Below are 23,563 nucleotides of genomic sequence, written 5' to 3'. Positions count from 1 at the left end.
TTTTCTTTTTAAGAAATATTTACTTTAAAAAAATTGAGGTGAAATTCTCATTATACAAAATTAACCATTTTAAAGTGTACAGTTAAGTAGCACTTAATACATAAACAGTGCTGTGCAACCGTTACCTCTTCCTAGTTCCAAGACATTTTCATCCCCCCAAAAGGAACTGTCAATACCCATTAAGCAGACCTTCCCCCTTCTCCCCTCTCCCCACCAACCACTGTCAGAAAGAAAGCACTGAATCTATAGGTATTACTAGGATACTGGAGTTTAATTCATGGAGTGTCAAAGTATCTGAAGTTTTAACTAGGCCTGAACCTGAACCTCCTTTTTCCTTACTTATTCTGAAGCTTTCTGACCTTGTTCAGAATTTTAATTTTGTTTTAAAACAAAAGTAAGTACAGTCTGTACAGACAATACAGATGAAGAGTGCGTTTTGGTACTGAGAGCAGCCCGTGAAACTACTTAACTATTAGCTTCTGATCTCAGCAATTACTCTAGTTTGACTGCCTGTGCAGAAATAGTATTACTTTCCTAGATTTCAGATGATGACTGAATCTTTTATAGAACTGTGACTAGTGGAAGACACTTCTTTAATTTATGCAGTCATGTATTCAAATTTTGCTCTTTTATTTTGGAAGCAAAGGAATAACAATTCTAATTAGGGTAATATTTTTAAAAATCTAAGGTAGGGTCATATTTTATAACGAAGCAAGTGTATCTTTATCAATTAGTTCTGTGGTAAGAATAAACTTTAAATCAAGGAGGAGAAGAGTAAACCCATGAGGAGAAAAGGTATTTTTGGGAAGTGGTTGCTTGCTCTTTACTATTAATTAAATTACTTATAATATTTTGCTTAACTCCATGATTCTACCAAGTTTCTATTATCATAACTACAATGAAATACAGTTAAGTTACAGAATTTTCTAGGATGGACTACAGTTCATACTCAAAGGGTTTGACGGACTATAATATATATAATTTAGAATCCTTACTTTTGTTATCAATAAACAAATAGGATGGCTGAATAGGTAATGTAGACTTCTGAAAGAATTCTGAAATAAGAAACGGCCGTCAATAAGGTTAGTAGTTAGTAAATAATTCTAACTTTACTAATTGATGAAAGTCCAGAAAAGTTTCTTGAGCTAGTGACCTTTATTTCTTCACCAGAATTGTTGGTACCTGGATGGCTAAATTTTCAAGTTATCATAAAACAAGATTAAAATCCAAGAAGTAACGTAGGAGATAATAAAGTCTGGATCGTTTCATCAGATTTTATTCAGTTTCATATACAGAAGGCTATATAGGTAAGGATGAAATTATGCAGTGTAATGGAACTGCATATGTGGCAGAAAAACTCGGTAATACTCTTCTTCCTTGTTTTTTTTTTTAACATCTTTATTGGAGTATAATTGCTTTACAGTGGTGTGTTAGTTTCTGCTTTATAACAGTGAATCAGTTATACATATACACATGTTCCCATATCTCTTCCCTCTTGCATCTCCCTCCCTCCCACCCTCCCTATCCCACCCCTCTAGGTGGTCACAAAGCACCGAGCTGATCTCCCTGTGCTATGCGGCTGCTTCCCACTAGCTATTCTGCGTTTGGTAGTATATATATGTCCATCCCACTCTCTCACTTTGTCACAGCCTACCCTTCGCCCTCCCCACATCCTCAAGTCCATTCTCTAGTAGGTCTGTGTCTTCATTCCCGTCTTACCCCTAGGTTCTTCATGACCTTTTTTTTTTTTTCTTAGATTCCATATATATGTGTTAGCATATGGTATTTGTTTTTCTCTTTCTGACTTACTTCACTCTGTATGACAGACTCTAGGTCCATCCATGTCACTACAAATAACTCAATTTCGTTTCTTTTTATGGCCGAGTAATGTTCCATTGTATATATCTGCCACATCTTCATATCCATTCATCTGATGATGGACACTTAGGTTGCTTCCATGTCCTGGGTATTGTAAATAGAGCTGCAATGAACATTTTGATACATGACTCTTTTTGAATTATGGTTTTCTCAGGGTATATGCCTAGCAGTGGGATTGCTGGGTCATATGGTAGTTCTATTTTTAGTTTTTTAAGGGACCTCCATATTGTTCTCCATAGTAGCTGTATCAATTTACATTCCCACCAACAGTGCAAGAGGGTTCTCTTTTCTCCACACCCTCTCCAGCATTTATTCTTTGTAGATATTTTGATGATGGCCATTCTGACCAGTGTGAGATGATATCTCATTGTAGTTTTGATTTGCATTTCTCTAATGATTAATGATGTTGAGCATTCCTTCATGTGTTTGTTGGCAATCTGTATATCTTCTTTGGAGAAATGTCTATCTAAGTCTTCTGCCCATTTTTGGATTGGGTTGTTTGTTTTTTTGATATTGAGCTGCATGAGCTGCTTGTAAATTTTGGAGATTAATCCTTTGTCAGTTGCTTCATTTGCAAATATTTTCTCCCATTCTGAGGGTTGTCTTTTGGTCTTGATTATGGTTTCCTTTGCTGTGCAAAAGCCTTTAAGTTTCATTAGGTCCCATGTGTTTATTTTTGTTTTTATTTCCATTTCTCTAGGAGGTGGGTCCAAAAGGATCTTGCTGTGATTTATGTCATAGAGTGTTCTGCCTATGTTTTCCTCTAAGACTTTTATAGTGTCTGGCCTTACATAAAGGTCTTTAATCCATTTTGAGTTTATTTTTGTGTATGGTGTTAGGGAGTGTTCTAATCTCATACTTTTACATGTCCCTGTCCAGTTTTCCCAGCACCACTTATTGAAGAGACTGTCTTTTCTCCACTGTATATTCTTGCCTCCTTTATCAAAGATAAGGTGACCATATGTGCGTGGGTTTATCTCTGGGCTTTCTATCCTGCTCTATTTATCTATATTTCTGTTTTTGTGCCAGTACCATACTGTCTTGATTACTGTAGCTTTGTAGTATAGTCTGAAGTCAGGGGGCTGGATTCCTCCAGCTCCATTTTTCATTCTCAAGATTGCTTTGGCTATTCAGGGTCTTTTGTGTTTCCATACAAATTGTGAAATTTTTTGTTCTAGTTCTGTGAAAAATGCCAGTGGTAGTTTGATAGGGATTGCATTGAATCTGTAGATTGCTTTGGGTAGAAGAGTCATTTTCACAATGTTGATTCTTCCAATCCAAGAACATGGTATATCTCTCCATCTATTTGTATCATCTTTAATTTCTTTCATCAGTGTCTTATAATTTTTTGCATAGAGGTCTTTTGTCTCCTTAGGTAGGTTTATTCCTAGATACTTTATTCTTTTTGTTGCAATGGTAAATGGGAGTGTTTTCTTAATTTCACTTTCAGGTTTTTCATCATTAGTGTATAGGAATGCCAGAGATTTCTGTGCATTAATTTTGTATCCTGCTACTTTACCAAATTCATTGATTAGCTCTAGTAGTTTTCTGGTAGCATCTTTAGGATTCTCTATGTATAGTATCATGCCATCTGCAAACAGTGACAGCTTTACTTCTTTTCTGATTTGGATTCCTTTTATTTCTTTTTCTTTTCTGATTGCTGTGGCTAAAACTTCCAAAACTATGTTGAATAAGAGTGGTGAGAGTGGGCAACCTTGTCTTGTTCCTGATCTTTGTGGAAATGGTTTCAGTTTTTCACCATTGAGGACAATGTTGACTGTGGGTTTGTCATATATGGCCTTTATTATGTTGAGGAAAGTTCCCTCTATGCCTACTTTCTGCAGGGTTTTTTTTTTATCAGAAATGGGTGTTGAATTTTGTCAAAAGCTTTCTCTGCATCGATTGAGATGATCATATGGTTTTTCTCCTTCAATTTGTTAATATGGTGTATCACGTTGATTGATTTGCATATATTGAAGAATCCTTGCATTCCTGGGATAAACCCCACTTGATCATGGTGTATGATCCTTTTAATGTGCTGTTGGATTCTGTTTGCTAGTATTTTCTAAGGATTTTTGCATCTATGTTCATCAGTGATATTGGCCTGTAGTTTTCTTTCTTTGTGACATCTTTGTCTGGTTTTGCTATCAGGGTGATGGTGGCCTCGTAGAATGAGTTTGGGAGTGTTCCTCCCTCTTCTATATTTTGGAAGAGTTTGAGAAGGATAGGTGTTAGCTCTTCTCTAAATGCTTGATAGAATTCTCCTGTGAAGCCATCTGGTCCTGGGCTTTTGTTTGTTGGAAGATTTTTAATCACAGTTTCAATTTCAGTGCTTGTGATTGGTCTGTTCATATTTTCTATTTCTTCCTGATTCAGTCTTGGCAGGTTGTGCATTTCTAAGAATTTGTCCATTTGTTCCAGGTTGTCCATTTTATTGGCCTAGAGTTGCTTGTAGTAATCTCTCATGATCCTTTGTATTTCTGCAGTGTCAGTTGTTACTTCTCCTTTTTCATTTCTAATTCTCTTGATGTGAGTCTTCTCTCTTTTTTTCTTGATGAGTCTGGCTAATGGTTTATCAATTTTGTTTATCTTCTCAAAGAATCAGCTTTTAGTTTTATTAATCTTTGCTATCGTTTCCTTCATTTCTTTTTCATTTATTTCTGATCTGATCTTTATGATTTCTTTCCTTCTACTAACTTTGGGGTTTTTTTGTTCTTCTTTCTCTAATTGCTTTAGGTGCAAGTTTAGGTTGTTTACTCAAGATGTATCCTGTTTCTTTTTTTTTTTTTTAAAGTTTGTTTATTGAAAGAAAGTTTACAATCTAAATCTACATTCCAAATGTACAATTTACCCACTAGTCAGCATCATATATATATATATAATTTTTTGCGGTACGCGGGCCTTTCACTGCTGTGGCCTCTCCCATTGCGGAGCACAGGCTCCCGACACGCAGGCTCAGCAGCCATGGCTCACGGGCCCAGCCGCTCCGCGGCATGTGGGATCTTCCCGGACCGGGGCACGAACACGCGTCCCCTGCATCGGCAGGCGGACTCTCAACCACTGCGCCACCAGGGAAGCCCATATCCTGTTTCTTAAGGTAGGATTTTATTGCTATAAACTTCCCTCTTAGAACTGCTTTTGCTGCATCCCATAGGTTTTGGGTCGTCGTGTCTCCATTGTCATTTGTTTCTAGGTATTTTTTGATTTCCTCTTTGATTTCTTCAGTGATCACTTCGTTATTAAGTAGTGTATTGTTTAGCCTCCGTGTGTTTGTATTTTTTACAGATCTTTTCCTGTAATTGATATCTAGTCTCATAGCATTGTGGTCGGAAAAGATACTTGATACAATTTCAATTTTCTTAAATTTACCAAGGCTTTATTTGTGACTCGAGATATGATCTATCCTGGAGAATGTTCCATGAGCACTTGAGAAAAATGTGTATTCTGTTGTTTTTGGTTGGAATGTCCTATAAATATCAATTAAGTTCATTTTGTTTAATGTATCATTTAAAGCTTGTGTTTCCTTATTTATTTTCATTTTGGATGATCTGTCGATTGGTGAAAGTGGGGTGTTAAAGTCCCCTACTATGAATGTGTTACTGTCGATTTCCCCCTTTATGGCTGTTAGTATTTGCCTTATGTATTGAAGTGGTCCTATGTTGGGTGCATTCTTCCCTGTTTTTAAAAACAAGAAGAAGCTACTCTAAAATACCTTCTTCAGGATTGGAACTGTTCCATCTTCAGTTTTTTTGTTTCTGTATCTTCTAGAACAATGCCTGCCACAGGGTAGTTAATATTTTTTTTTTTTTTTTTTTTTGCATTTCGCTGGCCTCTCACTGTTGTAGCCTCTCCCGTGGCGGAGCACAGGCTCCAGACGCGCAGGCTCAGCAGCCATGGCTCACGGGCCCAGCCACTCCGCGGCATGTGGGATCTTCCCGGCCCGGGGCACGAACCCGTGTCCCCTGCATCGGCAGGCAGACTCTCAACCACTGCGCCACCAGGGAAGCCCTATTTTTAAAATTAATATGGGAAATATGAAATTATACAATATAACAGAGTTGTATGTCATATAAGGCCCAGAAACTCTGCAGTGTCCTTCTTTCTTGGGTAGTAAAGACAAGGAGAGGAGACCCTGATACTAATAGGATTTTAAAATAATTTTCCTGAGTATAGAGACCATGCCTTCCTCAGTTTTATATACTCAATGCTTAGCATGTAGTAGGCATTCATAAATGTTTGTTGAGTGCATACATTGATATCACTCAACTAAGGGGAGTCATAAGTGAGCATAGTTAACAAACCTAAAGAAGAAATAAAAGCTCTGTACAAAAAAATCTGCTGTTTTACCTGAGACTAAAAAAAATTCCTGAAGCCATTATTATAACTATTATATATTGAATATCCACTATGTGCTATATACTTTGTTAGGTGCTTTTTAAATAACTGATCTCAAGGCTTCACAACAATTTGCAAGAATTTTTATTTTATAGATAATGAAGCTTCAGAAATGTTAAATACTTGTCCATAATCATAGAGCTACCAAGCGAGTGGCTCAGCTGTGATCGAGTCCTTAAGTCTGTCAAACTCCAAAAACCCATGCACTTTCCACTGTGCCAGTATAACTCAACATTTATATAGGGTGCTTAGTATGTGTCAGGCAGTGTGCTAAATTTCTGGAAAACCAGAATAAATAATGGGTAATCCCTTACCTCAAGGAGTTTACAGCTTGGTGGGGGAAGAATGGTTAAGTGGCACCAGTAAGTTATAGCAGTTCACTTTAGCTGAGGGAAAAGTGGAAATTCCTCCCCAAAAGTGTTTGAGGTAGGCCTTGAAAACAGTGGAGGCAGGGTGGGGCATGTATTTGGGAATGGTTAGTGTCTTGTGTGACTGAAACCTGATAAGCGCAAAAGTATCATATTCTGAGGCAAAACTCTGTAGCCTGATCAAAGCCAGCCTGATCAAAGCCTTGAGTTTCAGTCTTCCACTATGTCTGTTCAGGTTCAAATCATCTGTTTAATAGATTTATTATATCCTTCTCTCATCCTTGAATAGTTCCCCAGTTAAATCCATTTTACACATCATGGCCGGATCCATCATCTGAAAATGGAATGTAGACACTCTCCTGCTCAAAAACTTCTGGAGCTTTCCACTTTATACAGATTTAAGTTGATATAATTAAGCCTATAATTAAGGGTCTATATTCTGACCTCAACATCCATTCCAATTTTATTTTCTACTACTACCTTTTATTTATCTTGCTTAGTCTGTCATCACTGTTTACAACAAAAATATATGTGCTATCACAGAGGTATGAACAAAGATATACATCTTGCTGGCTATTCTAGGCTTTAAGATTCTTTTGGATAGGATCTAAGATTAGCATCATGTCTTGTGTATAAACCATGATTCAATAAAATTTTATTGTATTAATATATGAATGGATGTGGTGAGAGAGGAGCAGGTTTATGTGGTAAGAAGTTTTTAATTTTAGACATGTTAAATTTAAAGTATTAGTGGAATACCGAGTGAAGTTGTCTAGTAGACGGTTAGAAATATGGGCTTCAAAGTTCGGAGAGAGCCAAAAATGTGGAAATCACCCATCTAGATATGCTGGGCAAACTAGTAGAGTGATTGCATTCACCCAGTGAACATGTAGAAGACAGTTACTTGGAAAAGGAAAAAAAAAAAAGTAGAATGAGGAAGAAGAGCCTGAGATTAAAAGATAGTTTTTTCTCCAAAATCACTTTGCTGTTCTTGACATTTATAAAAGTAGTATGTGAATATGAGGCTCAATAAATTATGGTAATCCATACAGTGAACTACCATGTAGCCATTAAAAAGAAAGAGGAAGCTCTGCAGGTACTGATATGGGACAATCTCTAAGATACATTGTTGAATGAAAAAAGGAAGGTACAAAACGGTGTATATGTTACACTGTATTTGTATTAAAAAGATAGAAAAGAATTGATATATATGTATCAAATATGTCAACAAAGATACCCAAGAAGTAAACTGCTAATATTTGTAGACTCCATGCTTGTGGTGGTGGCTGGGGGCTGAGTGCACTGGTAGCAGCAAGACTTTTCACCATCCGTTTTGTATCTTTTGAATTTTAAATTACCTGAATCTATTGGCATATTAAAAATTAACCATAAGTGAATACATAAGTAAATAAAATTAGATTTTAAAAAAGTCAGAGTCACAAAGGTAAGCAGACTTACACGAAGATAAAACAACCCTTTGTAGAAAATGTGGAAAATGAAGAGGAAATAAAAATCACTCATAGTGCCATAGGTGTGAGGTAACTAGTTAACATCTAAATGTAAATCCTTCTAGTTTCTTTTTTCTATTAATTTGGAGGATATACATTTTGTTTTCAATATTATTAATGGTTATACTTTAGTTTTTACTCTAATCAAGATTAAAACAATATCTCAGCCTCTCCTGACTCCCCTGTCAAATGTGTGAAGAATTTAACACTTTTCCTTTTGCCCTTTTCTTCCCTCCCTCACTTTTAGGATAATATAATTTACGATTTAGGTACAGATTTTTGTTATTGCATCAGTTTTTATTTTACAAATATTTTCCATCAATAATATTTTGGCATAGCCTTTAGGCTTTTTAAATAACAGGTTTATTGAGATATAATTCACATACCACATAATTCACCTATTTAAAGTGCACAATTAAATATTTTTGTAATATAGTCACAGAGTTGTGCAATTATCACCAAAATCAATTTTATCATCTTCTAAAGAAACCATGTATCCATCAGCAGCTTTTCCTTCCACTTCCCCAAGCCCTAGGCAACCACTAATCTACTTTCTGAATCTATAGATTTGCCTATTCTAGCCATTTCATATAAATGGAATCATACAATATGTGGTCTCTTGGGATTAAGTTTGACTTAGCATAACGTTTTCAGGGTTCATTCATATTGTGGCATGTATCAGTACTTTATTCCTTTTTATAGCTGAATAGGATTCCATTGTGTCATATACCACATTTTGTTTATTCATTCATCACTTCATGTGCATTTGGGTTGCTTCCACTATTTGGCTATTATAAATAATGCTGTTATGAACATTTATGTACAAGTTTTTGTGTGAACATGTTTTCAGTTCTCATAGGTATATGTCTAGGAGTGGAATTGCTGCGTCATGAGGTTACTCAGTGGTTATCTTTTTGAAGAACTGTCAGATTGTTTTGCAAAGTGACTGCACCATTTTACATTCTCACCAACAATGTTTGAAGGGTCCAGTTTCTCCACAGCCTGGGCAATACTTGTTATTATCTGTTTTTTTAATTATAGCTATCGTAGTAGATGTGAAGTTACCTTCAGTTTTGAAACCAAATCTTTGAGATGTTTTGTGGTAAAAAATGAGGTGTGCAAAACACCAAGTATACCAATGGCTATGTATACTAATGACATTGTATTAAAGTCCAGAGAGAAAGAGATAAAATCTTATTAATTTACACCAATGGCTTTCAAACTTTAGTGCGCATTGGAATCACCTGGAAGATTTTTTGTGAGAGTTTATATTGTTGGGCCCTACCTGAGTTTCTTAATCAGTTAGGACTGTGATGTGTCAGAAGATTTTGTAACAAGTTTCTGGATGCTGCTGCTGGTCTGAGGACCACATGTTTAGAACCAGTGATTTGACAAACATGTTGGTAATGCTTCCTTTGTGCCCAGTTTCTTCCTTAAGTGTTCTATATATGTTAATATCTCATTTTACAGGTGAGGAAATTGAGGCATATACAGATTAAGTAACTTGCCAAGGAAATGGAGGCATATAAAGGTTAATAATGTGCTCAAGATCATGTATCTAAAAACAGTAGAGCTGATGGCTTGCTCTGGCTGTAATGTTTATGTTCTTAATCACTATGTTATGCTGCTACATGTAGAGTTAATTCACACATGGCATACAGGATATTTATTGAATGAAAACTTGCAAATAATCAATTTCCTACAAATTTGTGATGCTCAATCCCGAGAAATAATTGTTCTCTTTCAAGACAATAATCTAAAAAATCAAGGATTCCTTCAATGTGCTTGTGTCTAGTAGTTAATCACTTCATTCATTACCGTGTCGAGTAATTATTAAAATATTTTTGTGTTTATGTTTTTATGATATTTTATGTTTTATGTAAGGTAGGACTACTGTGAATTATAATTTTTATAACAGCAAGTATTGTTCAATATCTAAGTAGTTATATGACCTTGGAGTGTCACTGAAATACTTCGGGTTTCAGTTTCTTAGTCAAACTATGCTTCTATGATTTGGATTTAGTTGTTCCATTGTAATACTCAGATGATGACAATCATTTTTTAGTTGAGAAGGGGAATTTAGTTCAGCAGATGGAATTTTCTCAGTTTTAAGATTTTCTCCCTTAAAATTTTCTCAACTTTAGAAAAGTTACCAATGGAAAAACAGAGTTGATCATGCTTTATTTAACAGCTTGTTTCTCTATGGACATTTGTGTTTGGGACTATGATTTTATATTGAATTACTCATCATTTCTTTATACAGTTTTTCCCATTTTGTATATCAGTATTTCATGATGTTTTATCATTTAGACTGGTCTGAAGTTTCTAAAGCTTGTACTACCTCAAATATTTTGTGATATACCTTGACCATGTACAAATTAAATTCAGCACACTTTACTAAACATTTCTAGGGGATGCATAAGAAAGAGAATTAAATAAATTAAAATTTTAACTGTGATAGTTTTAATTTAGTTTACTAATTAGTAAAATGTTTCAGAAAAATTTGTCAAAGACTTGGAGATGGACAAAAAAAAAAAATCACTGAGTTTCTTTTCAAGGGAATGCTGAATGTTAGGGGCCCTAGAGGGTTTATCTGATTCTATATGAGTGTGTACTTTTTGTCATGTTTGACAGCTCTGTAGGGATAAAAGTTAAATTGTAGAAAACTGAAAACAATGCAAATGTTTCCTGCCCATAACACTGTAATTGATTCCTATTCTTGGCAATGCAAAACAATTTTTTTCCAGTAGAGAATATAAATCTCTGTAAGTCAGATTCTATTATGAATTGATTTTCACTTCTTTTTTTTTCTGCTTTATAACAAATTTAATCAGTTATACATATACATATGTTCCCATATCCCCTCCCTTTTGCGTCTCCCTCCCACCCTCCCTATCCCACCCCTCCAGGTGGTCACAAAGCACCGAGCTGATCTCCTTGTGCTATGCGGCTGCTTCCCACTAGCTATCTACCTTACGTTCAGTAGTGTATATATGTCCATGCCGCTCTTTCGCTTTGTCACAGCTTACCCTTCCCCCTCCCCATATCCTCAAGTCCATTCTCTAGTAGGTCTGTGTCTTTATTCCTGTCTTACCCATATGTTCTTCATGACATTTTTTTCCTTAAATTCCATATATATGTGTCAGCATACAGTATTTGTCTTTCTCTTTCTGACTTACTTCACTCTGTATGACAGACTCTAGGTCCATCCACCTCATTACAAATAGCTCAATTTCATTTCTTTTTATGGCTGAGTAATATTCCATTGTATATATGTACCACATCTTCTTTATTCATTCATCCGATGATGGACACTTAGGTTGTTTCCATCTCCAGGCTATTGTAAATAGGGCTGCTATGAACATTTTGGTACATGACTCTTTTTGAATTATGGTTTTCTCAGGGTATATGCCCAGTAGTGGGATTGCTGGGTCATATGGTAGTTCTATTTGTAGTTTTTTAACGAACCTCCATACTGTTCTCCATAGTGGCTGTACCAATTCACGTTCCCACCAGCAGTGCAAGAGTGTTCCCTTTTTTCCACAACCTCTCCAGCATTTATTGTTTCTAGATTTTTTGATGATGGCCATTCTGACTGGTGTGAGATGATATCTCATTGTAGTTTTGATTTGCATTTCTCTAATGAGTAAAGATGTTGAGCATCCTTTCATGTGTTTGTTGGCAGTCTGTATATCTTCTTTGGAGAAATGTCTATTTAGGTCTTCTGCCCATTTTTGGATTGGGTTGTTTGTTTTTTTGTTATTGAGCTGCATGAGCTGCTTATAAATTTTGGAGATTAATCCTTTGTCAGTTGCTTCATTTGCAAATATTTTCTCCCATTCTGAGGGTTGTCTTTTGGTCTTGTTTATGGTTTCCTTTGCTGTGCAAAAGCTTTTAAGTTTCATTAGGTCCCATGTGTTTATTTTTGTCTTTATTTCCATTTCTCTAGGAGGTGGGTCCAAAAGGATCTTGCTGTGATTTATGTCGTAGAGTGTTCTGCCTATGTTTTCCTCTAAGAGTTTGATAGTGTCTGGCCTTACATTTAGGTCTTTAATCCATTTTGAGCTTATTTTTGTGTATGGTGTTAGGGAGTGATCTAATCTCATACTTTTACATGTCCCTGTCCAGTTTTCCCAGCACCACTTATTGAAGAGACTGTCCTTTCTCCACTGTACATTCCTGCCTCCTTTATCAAAGATAAGGTGACCATATGTGCGTGGGTTTATCTCTGGGCTTTCTATCCTGTTCCATTGATCTATCTTTCTGTTTTTGTGCCAGTACCACACTGGCTTGATTACTGTAGCTTTGTAGTATAGTCTGAAGTCAGGGAGCCTGATTCCTCCAGCTCCATTTTTCGTTCTCAAGATTGCTTTGGCTATTCGGGGTCTTTTGTGTTTCCATACAAATTGTGAAAATTTTTGTTCTAGTTCTGTGAAAAATGCCAGTGGTAGTTTGATAGGGATTGCATTGAATCTGTAGATTGCTTTGGGTAGAAGAGTCATTTTCACAATGTTGATTCTTCCAATCCAAGAACATGGTACATCTCTCCATCTATTTGTATCATCTTTAATTTCTTTCATCAGTGTCTTATAATTTTCTGCATACAGGTCTTTTGTCTCCTTAGGTAGGTTTATTCCTAGATATTTTATTCTTTTTGTTGCAGTGGTAAATGGGAGTGTTTCCTTGATTTCACTTTCAGATTTTTCATCATTAGTATATGCCAGAGATTTCTGTGCATTAATTTTGTATCCTGCTACTTTACCAAATTCATTGATTAGCTCTAGTAGTTTTCTGGTAGCATCTTTAGGATTCTCTATGTATAGTATCATGTCATCTGCAAACAGTTACAGCTTTACTTCTTCTTTTCTGATTTGGATTCCTTTATTTCCTTTTCTTCTCTGATTGCTGTGGCTAAAACTTCCAAAACTATGTTGAATAAGAGTGGTGAGAGTGGGCAACCTTGTCTTGTTCCTGATCTTAGTGGAAATGGTTTCATTTTTCACCTTTGAGGATGATGCTGGCTGTGGGTTTGTCATATATGGCCTTTATTATGTTGAGGAAAGTTCCCTCTATGCCTACTTTCTGCAGGGTTTTTATCATAAATGGGTGTTGAATTTTGTCGAAAGCTTTCTCTGCATCTATTGAGATGATCATATGGTTTTTCTCCTTCAATTTGTTAATATGGGGTATCACATTGATTGATTTGCGTATATTGAAGAATCCTCGCGTTCCTGGGATAAACCCCACTTGTTCATGGTGTATGATCCTTTTAATGTGCTGTTGGATTCTGTTTGCTAGTATTTTGTTGAGGATTTTTGCATCTATGTTCATCAGTGATATTGGCCTGTTGTTTTCTTTCTTTGTGACATCCTTGTCTGGTTTTGGTATCAAGGTGATGGTGGCCTCGCAGAATGAGTTTGGGAGTGTTCCTCCCTCTGCTATATTTTGGAAGAGTTTGAGAAGGATAGGTGTTAGCTCTTCTCTAAATGCTTGATAGAATTCTCCTGTGAAGCCATCTGGTCCTGGGCTTTTGTTTGTTGGAAGATTTTTAATCACAGTTTCAATTTCAGTGCTTGTGATTGGTCTGTTCATATTTTCTATTTCTTCCTGATTCAGTCTTGGCAGGTTGTGCATTTCTAAGAATTTGCCCATTTGTTCCAGGTTGTCCATTTTATTGGCCTAGAGTTGCTTGTAGTAATCTCTTATGCTCTTTTGTATTTCTGCAGTGTCAGTTGTTACTTCTCCTTTTTCATTTCTAATTCTATTGATTTGAGTCTTCTCCCTTTTCTTCTTGATGAGTCTGGCTAATGGTTTATCAATTTTGTTTATCTTCTCCAAGAACCAGCTTTTAGTTTTATTGATCTTTGCTATCGTTTCCTTCATTTCTTTTTCATTTATTTCTGATCTGATTTTTATGATTTCTTTCCTTCTGCTAACTTTGGGATGTTTTTGTTCTTCTTTCTCTAATTGCTTTAGGTGCAAGGTTAGGTTGTTTATTTGAGATGATTCCTGTTTCTTAAGGTAGGATTGTATTGCTATAAACTTCCCTCTTAGAACTGCTTTTGCTGTATCCCATAGGTTTTGGGTCGTCGTGTCTCCATTGTCATTTGTTTCTAGGTATTTTTTAATTTCCTTTTTGATTTCTTCAGTGATCACTTCGTTATTAAGTAGTGTATTGTTTAGCCTCCATGTGTTTGTATTTTTTACAGCTCTTTTCCTGTAATTGGTATCTAGTCTCATAGCATTGTGGTCAGAAAAGATACTTGATACAATTTCAATTTTCTTAAATTCACCAAGGCTTGATTTGTGACCCAAGATATGATCTATCCTGGAGAATGTTCCATGAGCACTTGAGAAAAATGTGTATTCTGTTGTTTTTGGATGGAATGTCCTATAAATATCAATTAAGTCCATCTTGTTTAATGTATCATTTAAAGCTTGTGTTTCCTTATTTATTTTCATTTTGGATGATCTGTCGATTGGTGAAAGTGGGGTGTTAAAGTCCCCTACTATGATTGTGTTATTGTCGATTTCTCCTTTTATGGCTGTTAGTATTTGCCTTATGTATTGAGGTGCTCCTATGTTGGGTGCATAAATATTTACAATTGTTATATCTTCTTCTTGGATCAGTCCCTTGATCATTATGTAGTGTACTTCTTTGTCTCTTCTAGTAGTCTTTATTTTAAAGTCTATTTTGCCTGATATGAGAATTGCTACTCCAGCTTTCTTTTGGTTTCCATTTGCATGGAATATCTTTTTCCATCCCCTTACTTTCAGTCTGTATCTGTCTCTAGGTCTGAAGTGGGTCTCTTGTAGACAGCATATATATGGGTCTTGTTTTTGTATCCATTCAGCCAATCTGTGTCTTTTGGTGGGAGCATTTAGTCCATTTACATTTAAGGTAATTATCGATATGTATGTTCCTATTCCCATTTTCTTAGTTGTTTTGGGTTCGTTATTGTAGGTCTTTTCCTTCTGTTGTGTTTCTTGCCTAGAGAAGTTCCTTTAGCATTTGTTGTAAAGCTGGTTTGGTGGTGCTGAACTCTCTCAGCTTTTGCTTGTCTGTAAAGGTTTTAATTTCTCCATCAAATCTGAATGAGATCCTTGCTGGGTAGAGTAATCTTGGTTGCAGGTTTTTCTCCTTCATCACTTTAATTATGTCCTGCCACTCCCTTCTGGCTTGTAGAGTTTCTGCTGAGAGATCAGCTGTTATCCTGATGGGGATTCCCTTGTGTGTTATTTGTTGTTTTTCCCTTGCTGCTTTTAATATGATTTCTTTGTGTTTAATTTTTGACAGTTTGATTAATGTGTGTCTTGGCGTATTTCTCCTTGGATTTATTCTGTATGGGACTCTCTGTGCCTCCTGGACTTGATTAACTATTTCCTTTCCCATATTAGGGAAGTTTTCAACTATAATCTCTTCAAATATTTTCTCAGTCCCTTTCTTTTTCTCTTCTTCTTCTGGAATCCCTATAATTCGAATGTTGGTGTGGTTAATGTTGTCCCAGAGGTCTCTGAGACTGGGCTCTGTTCTTTTCATTCTTTTTTCTTTATTTTGCTCTGCATCAGTTATTTCCACTATTTTATCTTCCACCTCACTTATCCGTTCTTCTGCCTCAGTTATTCTGCTATTGATCCCATCTAGAGTATTTTTCATTTCATTTATTGTGTTTTTAATCGATGCTTGATTCATCTTTAGTTCTTCTAGGTCCTTGTTAACTGTTTCTTGCATTTTGTCTATTCTATTTCCAAGATTTTGGATCTTGGAAATAGAATCTTGGATCATCTTTACTATCATTATTCTGAATTCTTTTTCAGGTAGACTACCTATTACCTCTTCATTTGTTAGGTCTGGTGGGTTTTCATCTTGCTCCTTCTCCTGCTGTGTGTTTTTCTGTCTCCTCATTTTGCTTATGTTACTGTGTTTGGGGTCTCCTTTTTGCAGGCTGCAGGTTCGTAGTTCCCATTGTTTTTGGTGTCTGTCCCCAGTGGCTAAGGTTGGTTTAGTGGGTTGTGTAGGCTTCCTGGTGGAGGGGACTAGTGCCTGTGTTCTGGTGGATGAGGCTGGATCTTGTCTTTCTGGTGGGCAGGTCCACATCTGGTGGTGTGTTTTGGGGTGTCTGCGGACTTTTTATGATTTTAGGCAGCCTCTCTGCTAATGGGTGGCGTTGTGTTCCTGTCTTGCTAGTTGTTTGGCATAGGGTGTCCAGCACTGTAGTTTGCTGGTCGTTGACTGAAGCTGGGTGCTGGTGTTGAGATGGAGATCTCTGGAAGATTTTCACCATTTGATATTATGTGGAGCTGGGAGGTCTCTTGTGGACCCGTGTCCTGAAGTTGGCTCTCCCCCCTCAGAGGCACAGCACTCCTGGCTCCTCAATTTGGGATGATTTGTTGTCTATTCATGTATTCCACAGATGCAGGGTACATCAAGTTGATTGTGGAGCTTTAATCCACTGCTTCTGAGGCTGCTGGAAGAGATTTCCCTTTCTCTTCTTTGTTCTCACAGCTCCCGGGTCTCAGCTTTGGATTTTGATTTTTACTTCTTACTGGTTTCCTTGTTAATATGTTAAATAAAATCCCTGGCACTTAACATTTTAACTCATGATTGCTGTTCTTGTTTGTATTTATATGAGAGTCATGATTTTACCCTTTTGGATATTATACTTTAGAATTTTTAACTACTTATAAAATGCACATGTAATTAGTTAAATGTACGCATATATGTATATGAATTTTTAAGAAGGATTCATATGTGCTGGAAGTATTAAAACAGCTCTTATTTTTTAAACTAAGAGCAGCATTTTCCCTTATTACAAACAATGAATGTACACTTAAGATAAATTAAAACATATTCATAAGCAAGAAGAAAATTAAAAAATAAAAACATTTATGATCTCACCACCCAGAAATAATAATTGTTATGACCTTGGAATTCAGTGTTTCAGACTTATATTTTGTGTTTATTTAATTTTTTTTCTAAAATTGGATAAGATTGTATCCCTTTTTTTTTTATTTTATTTTTTTGTGGTACACAGGCCTCTCACTGTCGTGGCCCCTCCCGCCGCAGAGCACAGGCTCCGGACGCGCAGGCTCAGCAGCCATGGCTCACGGGCCCAGCCGCTCCGCGGCACGTGGAATCCTCCCGGACCAGGGCACGAACCCATGTCCCCTGCATCGGCAGGTGGACTCTCAACCACCGCGCCACCAGGGAAGCCCTGTATCCCTTATTGATTTAAATGAGTTAAGCCTTTTTTTTTTTTTTAACTTAAGAGCATATAAATGAGCACCTTTTTGGCATTTAGTTTTTGAAGATTGTATTTCAGCATTTCTAAGGAGAGGGAGCTAACAAAGCTTCTTGTCAGCAATTTTAGTTCTAATAACTTTGCAGGTGACATGTCATTATGTTAGAAATGAAAGGATGTTAAGTAGGCACATGAAAGCACCAAATACAGAAGAAATTAAAGCAAAAATATTTTAATACTCTATATTTGAGAGATGGTCACTCTGTATGGGATCTCAGAAGTCTGCCTATCCACATTACCATGATGAATGAAATCTTTTTTTTTTAATTGTTTTTGTTTTATTTTAGAAAAGAAGCTGGCATGGAGGTTATTGGGGGATTTTAAGGGTGGGGAAGAACCCAAGACTACAAAGGAAATGAAGCCTGGAAAATCAGTGTAGTAAAGCAGTCCTATCCTAGCTGTTAACATTTAAAAAGCCCTTTCAATGACTATAGAAATAAAGGCTACAAATGTCTGGAGCTTGAAATGGCTTTTATACTTTTGAACCTGTTATGAAAGCTTTTCTTAGAACTCTCCTTCCTTCCCTTCCCCCAAAACAAAATAGTTTTAAAAAATAAAAGAGATTAAACAGGAAAAGACCAGACATAAATGATGTTACCATAGCTTATTTTAAATTTCTGAGCCAGAAGAATGGCTTCTTCTTAAGACAGAAAGAAAGAAAGAAAGAGAAAGAAAGAAAGAAAAAGAAAAGAAAGAAAGAACAAAGACGAAGAATTGCTTCAAAGTCTGAAGGAAACAAAGAGAATAAGTGGTTATAGCCTTGAATCTTGTGAATTGCTGGTAGCTCAAATGTAGCTGCATTTCCAGCAGGAATCAACACTTTTTGATTTTGTTGCTACTAAACTGGCTTATGCACAAGTTACAAAAGTGAAAGAGAAAGAGGCAATGTGCATTGAGACTATTCTGTTTTTAATACAGTATTTGGTTGAACACAAATGTTCTGTATGTTTTCATAAAGAGTAAGTTTTAAAAAAATGTTCAAAGGACATGGATTGCTAATTCTTATAAAGTTCCTCACCAGAAGGCTGAGTATGACGTTCCTTCCTTGTTTTATGATTTATTCATTATTTTATTATAACAGAAATGGAAGAATGAATGACCAACTTGTAGTATTTGTTGTTTTAGCATTATAAACCATCAAGATTATAGAGGGACTCTAAGTCTCTCTAATGGAGTCTAACTCTACTTAAAAAACTTTTAAAGTCCTTCCATGTAATATGGAAGTTCTGAATTTTAGTCCTATCACTGCTATCAATTTAATCACGGCCATGTCACCTAAACTCTCTTAGAGCCAAACTAGTTTATTTTTCTTCCGTCTGCAAAGCTCTGTAATTCTGTGAATTTAAAACCTGTGAAAGCATTGTTAAGGATAAAATCCTCTTTAAAAAGCAAATCTCAATTAAAAAAAAAGATTCCTAAGTTTCAGATGATGTCTTAATTTAACTAGTAATATAAAATGAAATTTTAGTGTGACCACAGAATTTTATTTTTTGAATTTTTTAAATAGAAATACTATAGATATATAGAAAAGTGTACAAATTCTAAGTATATAATTCAGTTATCACAAAATGAACATATCTATGTGATCACTGCCCAGGTCAAGAAATAAAACATTTTGGGACTTCCCTGGTGGTGCAGTGGTTAAGAATCTGCCTGCCAATGCAGGGGACACAGGTTCGATCCCTGGCCCAGGAAGATCCCACATGCCACAGAGCAACTAAGCCCGTGTACCACAACTACGGAGCCTGCGCTCTAAATCCCGTGTGCCACAACTACTGAGCCCATGTGCCACAACTACTGAAGCCTGCACGCCTAGAGCCCGTGCTCCGCAACAAGAGAAGCCACCACAATGAGAAGCCCGTGCACTGCAATGAAGAGTAGCCCCTGCTCACCGCAACTAGAGAAAGCCCACACGCAGCAACGAAGACCCAGCACAGCAAAAATAAATAAATAAATAAAATGGTAAACTTAAAAAAGAAAAAAGAAATAAAATATTTTAAGTGCCCCTTAACTCTTCCCTCCCACTTACTACCTTCTCTTCCTTCCCAAAGATAGCTGTCTTGACTTTTAAGAGCATAAATTAATTTTCCCTGTTTTTGAGTTTTATTTAAATAGAACCATCCAGTATGTATAATTTTATATCTAGCTTCTTTTATACAATGCTGTATTTGAAAGTACGTGGTAAAATTTAAGGTGTTACCATGATCATGATCATCATCATCATCACCATAAGGAGAATTTAGTTTTTTGTAAGAGGACGAGGGATAAACAGTTTAGGTACAGTAGAACTCTGTTTATTACAGTTGGGCCAGTGCTGTACTATAGAAATAAAAAGTAGTCACAAATATGAGTCATGTATGTAATTTAAAATTTTTAGTAGTCACACTAAAAAAAGTAGAAAGAAACAACGTTAATAATGTATTTTATGAAAATCAACATATCCAAAATATTACTGTTTCAACATGCAATCAATATAAAAACTATTGAGATAGTTAACATTATTTATTTATACTAAGTCTTCAAAAATCCAGTGTGTACTTTATTTTTTAAAATTAATTAATTAATTAATTAATTAATTTTTGGCTGCGTTGGGTCTTCGTTGATGAGTGCCAGCTTTCTATAGTTGTGGTGAACAGGGGCTACTCTTTGTTGTGGTGTGCAGGCTTCTCATTGCGGTGGCTTCTATTGTTGCAGAGCACAGGCTCTAGGCACATGGGCTTCAATAGTTGTGGCATGTGGGCTCCGTAGTTGTGGCTCGAAGGCTCTAGAGCACAGGCTCAGTAGCTGTGGTGCATGGGCTTGGTTGCTCTGTGGCATGTGGGATCTTCCCTGACCAGGGCTTGAACCCGTGTCCCCTGCCTTGGCAGGTAGATTCTTAACCACTGCACTGCCAGGGAAGTCCCCAGTGTGTACTTTATACTACAGCACATCTCAGTTAGGGGTAGTCACATTTCCAGTAGCCCAATAAGCCACAGGTTGCTATTGGCTACTATATTGGACAGCACAGGTTTGGGGCTTTCCATGATAGAATCGGAGAGTGCTCAGTGCTGTACAAACTTGATATTATTAACTCATGCTTTTGGCTATATTGCACTATAATGTATACTAATAGTGGGTTGTTAGTTTATGTTTGAGATATAGGATTTTGAGTTTCTAAAGTGAATAAGAAAGAGCTCTGAACTCTACCACTGAAATTTATTTTTTGAAACTTTTCCAACAGGACTATTTTGCCAGAGTTTAAATGACAACTTTTAAATCAGAACCTTGAACCTATAGGAGTCCAGTATATTCTGAAGTAATTTGCATACTAATGAGCAGCAGCAAGAGAGACATTTGGTGGACTTAAAAGACCTAATGAAAATTAAGTGACACAGGCACTTCCCTGGTGGCACAGGGTTAAGAATCCGCCTGCCAATGCAGGGGACACGGGTTGGAGCCCTGGTCTGGGAAGATCCCACATGCTGTGGAGCAACTAAGCCCATGCGCCACAACTACTGAGCCTGTGCACTGCAACTACTGAAGCCCACGTGCCTAGAGTCAGTGCTCCGCAACAAGAGAAGCCACCGCAATGAGAAACCCGTGCACTGCAACGAAGAGTAGCCCCCACTTGCAGCAACTAGAGGAAGCCCAAGTGCAGCAACAAAGACCCAACGCCGCCAAAAAAAAAAAGAAAACTAAGAGACACAACATTCAGAGCAACTGGAAGGTAAATAACAAAGGTTATATAATAACTGTGAAATTTTAATGAGGGAAAAACAATAGACATGACTAACTATATGAAAATAACTTTGCTGTAAACTGAATGTTTATGTCCCCTCAAATTCATATGCTGAAACCTAATCCCCAGTGTGATGGTATTTGGAGGTAAGGCCTTTGGGAGATGATTAGGTTATGAGGGCAGAGCTCCCTTGACCCTTCCACCATGTGAGGACACAGCAAAAAGACAGCCATCTATGAACTAGGAAGTGGGTTCTCACCAGACACCAGTCTGCCGGGGCCTTGATCTTGGACTTCCCAACCTCCAGAACTGGTAGAAATAAATGTTTGTTTTTTAAGTCACCGAGTCTATGGTATTTTTGTTATAGCAGTCCAAATGGACTAAGACAAACTTCGAAAGTTTAGCATAGTAACTTTAGGGAAGTTGGAGCTCAAACAAAATTTCCATAGAAGCAGATTTTTTTTTTTGAGAACAATGCTATAAATAATGTCTTGTTCACTAGGATAGCCTACATAAATCTATCTTAACTGTAATATTTTATCATTTGCAGTAATAAATACTATTATAATGCTAAAAGTAAAAGATTTATATTTTATAGTTTTTAATACTTTTGAAAAATTATGTAGAATTCTTTTTTTTTTTTTTAAAGAAGATGTTGGGGGTAGGAGTTTATTAATTAATTAATTTTATTTTTGCTGTGTTGGGTCTTCGTTTCTGTGCGAGGGCTTTCTCTAGTTGTGGCAAGTAGGGGCCACTCTTCATCGCGGTGCGTGGGCCTCTCACTCTTGCGGCCTCTCTTGTTGTGGAGCACAGGCTCCAGACGCGCAGGCTCAGTAGTTGTGGCTCACGGGCCCAGTTGCCCCGTGGCATGTGGGATCCTCCCAGACCAGGGCTCGAACCCGTGTCCCCTGCATTAGCAGGCAGATTCTCAACCACCGCGCCACCAGGGAAGCCCATATGTAGAATTCTTTAGAAGATGAGGAAGGAGGTAGATGATGACAAAGCTGTTTTTAAGGACTAAATGGTTAATGATAGAGCTTAATTTTTCTAAATTTTTATCATGGAAATTTAAATATATATACACAAGTAGACAGAATAGTGAGTATTGATACTCTGTGTTTAGTAGGGAAGTAAAAGTTGCTGGTGAGGAAAGTTGGATCATAGTTTTCTCCATCAGTCTCCAGGTGACAATCGCAGCTTGAGATGGTTTAGTAGCTATTTGATTTGGGTTCTGGAGGAGTGGAAGGAGCGGCGGTAGTGTATAGTTGTGACATACTGCACATACTGCATTGTGTCAACTGCATTGATTCATGAACTGAGTAGGTAGACATATGGCTAAATGCTTTACAAACCAGAAATTAGATTCCAGAAGTAGGCAGTATAGGATTCCTGGGTTTGATTGTTTCTTCTTTTATCTGTGGTTATTACTAACTGTGGATATTTTGCTTAGTTTCTTGTTTAGTTTCAAAATTACATGAATTTTATATTTTGCATGAATTTTAGAGAGTTACTGGCTATTGGGGAAACTTAAAGTAAATTTTAAGGGACAAAGTATGATTCCCTAAGAAAGTTTATTCCAGATGTATTATCCATATGAAATAAAACTTTTTATTTATATTGTGAAGTAAATGATTTATGTAATGTAAAATAGAGAACCATTTGTCTATATTTTCAAATTTTTCTTTAAAAACAAAAACAATTATGTAAAAGATTTGGACAATCAGTGCTTTGTGTACCACTATTTTATATACGTATGTGTATGTACAAATATATAGATGTATATCTATTCCTTTCTTGTATTATCTGATGTTGTAAATGGTTGCAAAAGTTTTTAGTGGTATTTTTGGCCACCTTGTGGAAAACTTCTTAGTCATATTTTTGGATGGGGCTATCAGCATAAAGCAATGTGGTCTAGAAGAAAAAGCCTGAATCAGAAGTAAGAAAGCCTAGAGTTATTGTGGTTCTGTCACTTATTATGGTGTGATCTTGGGTAAATAAATTGTCTTTCTGGATCACAGTTTTTACTTGTGTAAAAAGAGAAGTTTGGACTAGATAATTTCTAAGATCCATTAAGATGGCAGCATGATATAGTGAAAAGAATATTGGTTTTAGAATCAGACACATTTGGTTTTCATTCATTCAGCAAGTATTTATTGAGAGCTATATTGTGCCAGGCACTGGAAATACTAATTAACAATATAAATCAATCAACTAATTAGTCTCTATCTTTGTAGAGCTTATGTTCTGTTTTGGTAGACAACAAAAAGACAAGTACATAAAACAATTACAAAATTTAATAAGTACCATAAGGAAACAAACAAGGGATTCTTGACAGTGTGGTTTGGGACTGTTTCTTTGAGGTTGTGACTAAGGAGGAAAAGGAGCTAGAATTAA

Source organism: Hyperoodon ampullatus, assembly GCF_949752795.1.
Source record: "Hyperoodon ampullatus genome assembly, chromosome: 7".
NCBI classification, from domain to species: Eukaryota; Metazoa; Chordata; class Mammalia; order Artiodactyla; family Ziphiidae; genus Hyperoodon; species Hyperoodon ampullatus.
This window is presented reverse-complemented; position numbering follows the sequence as displayed.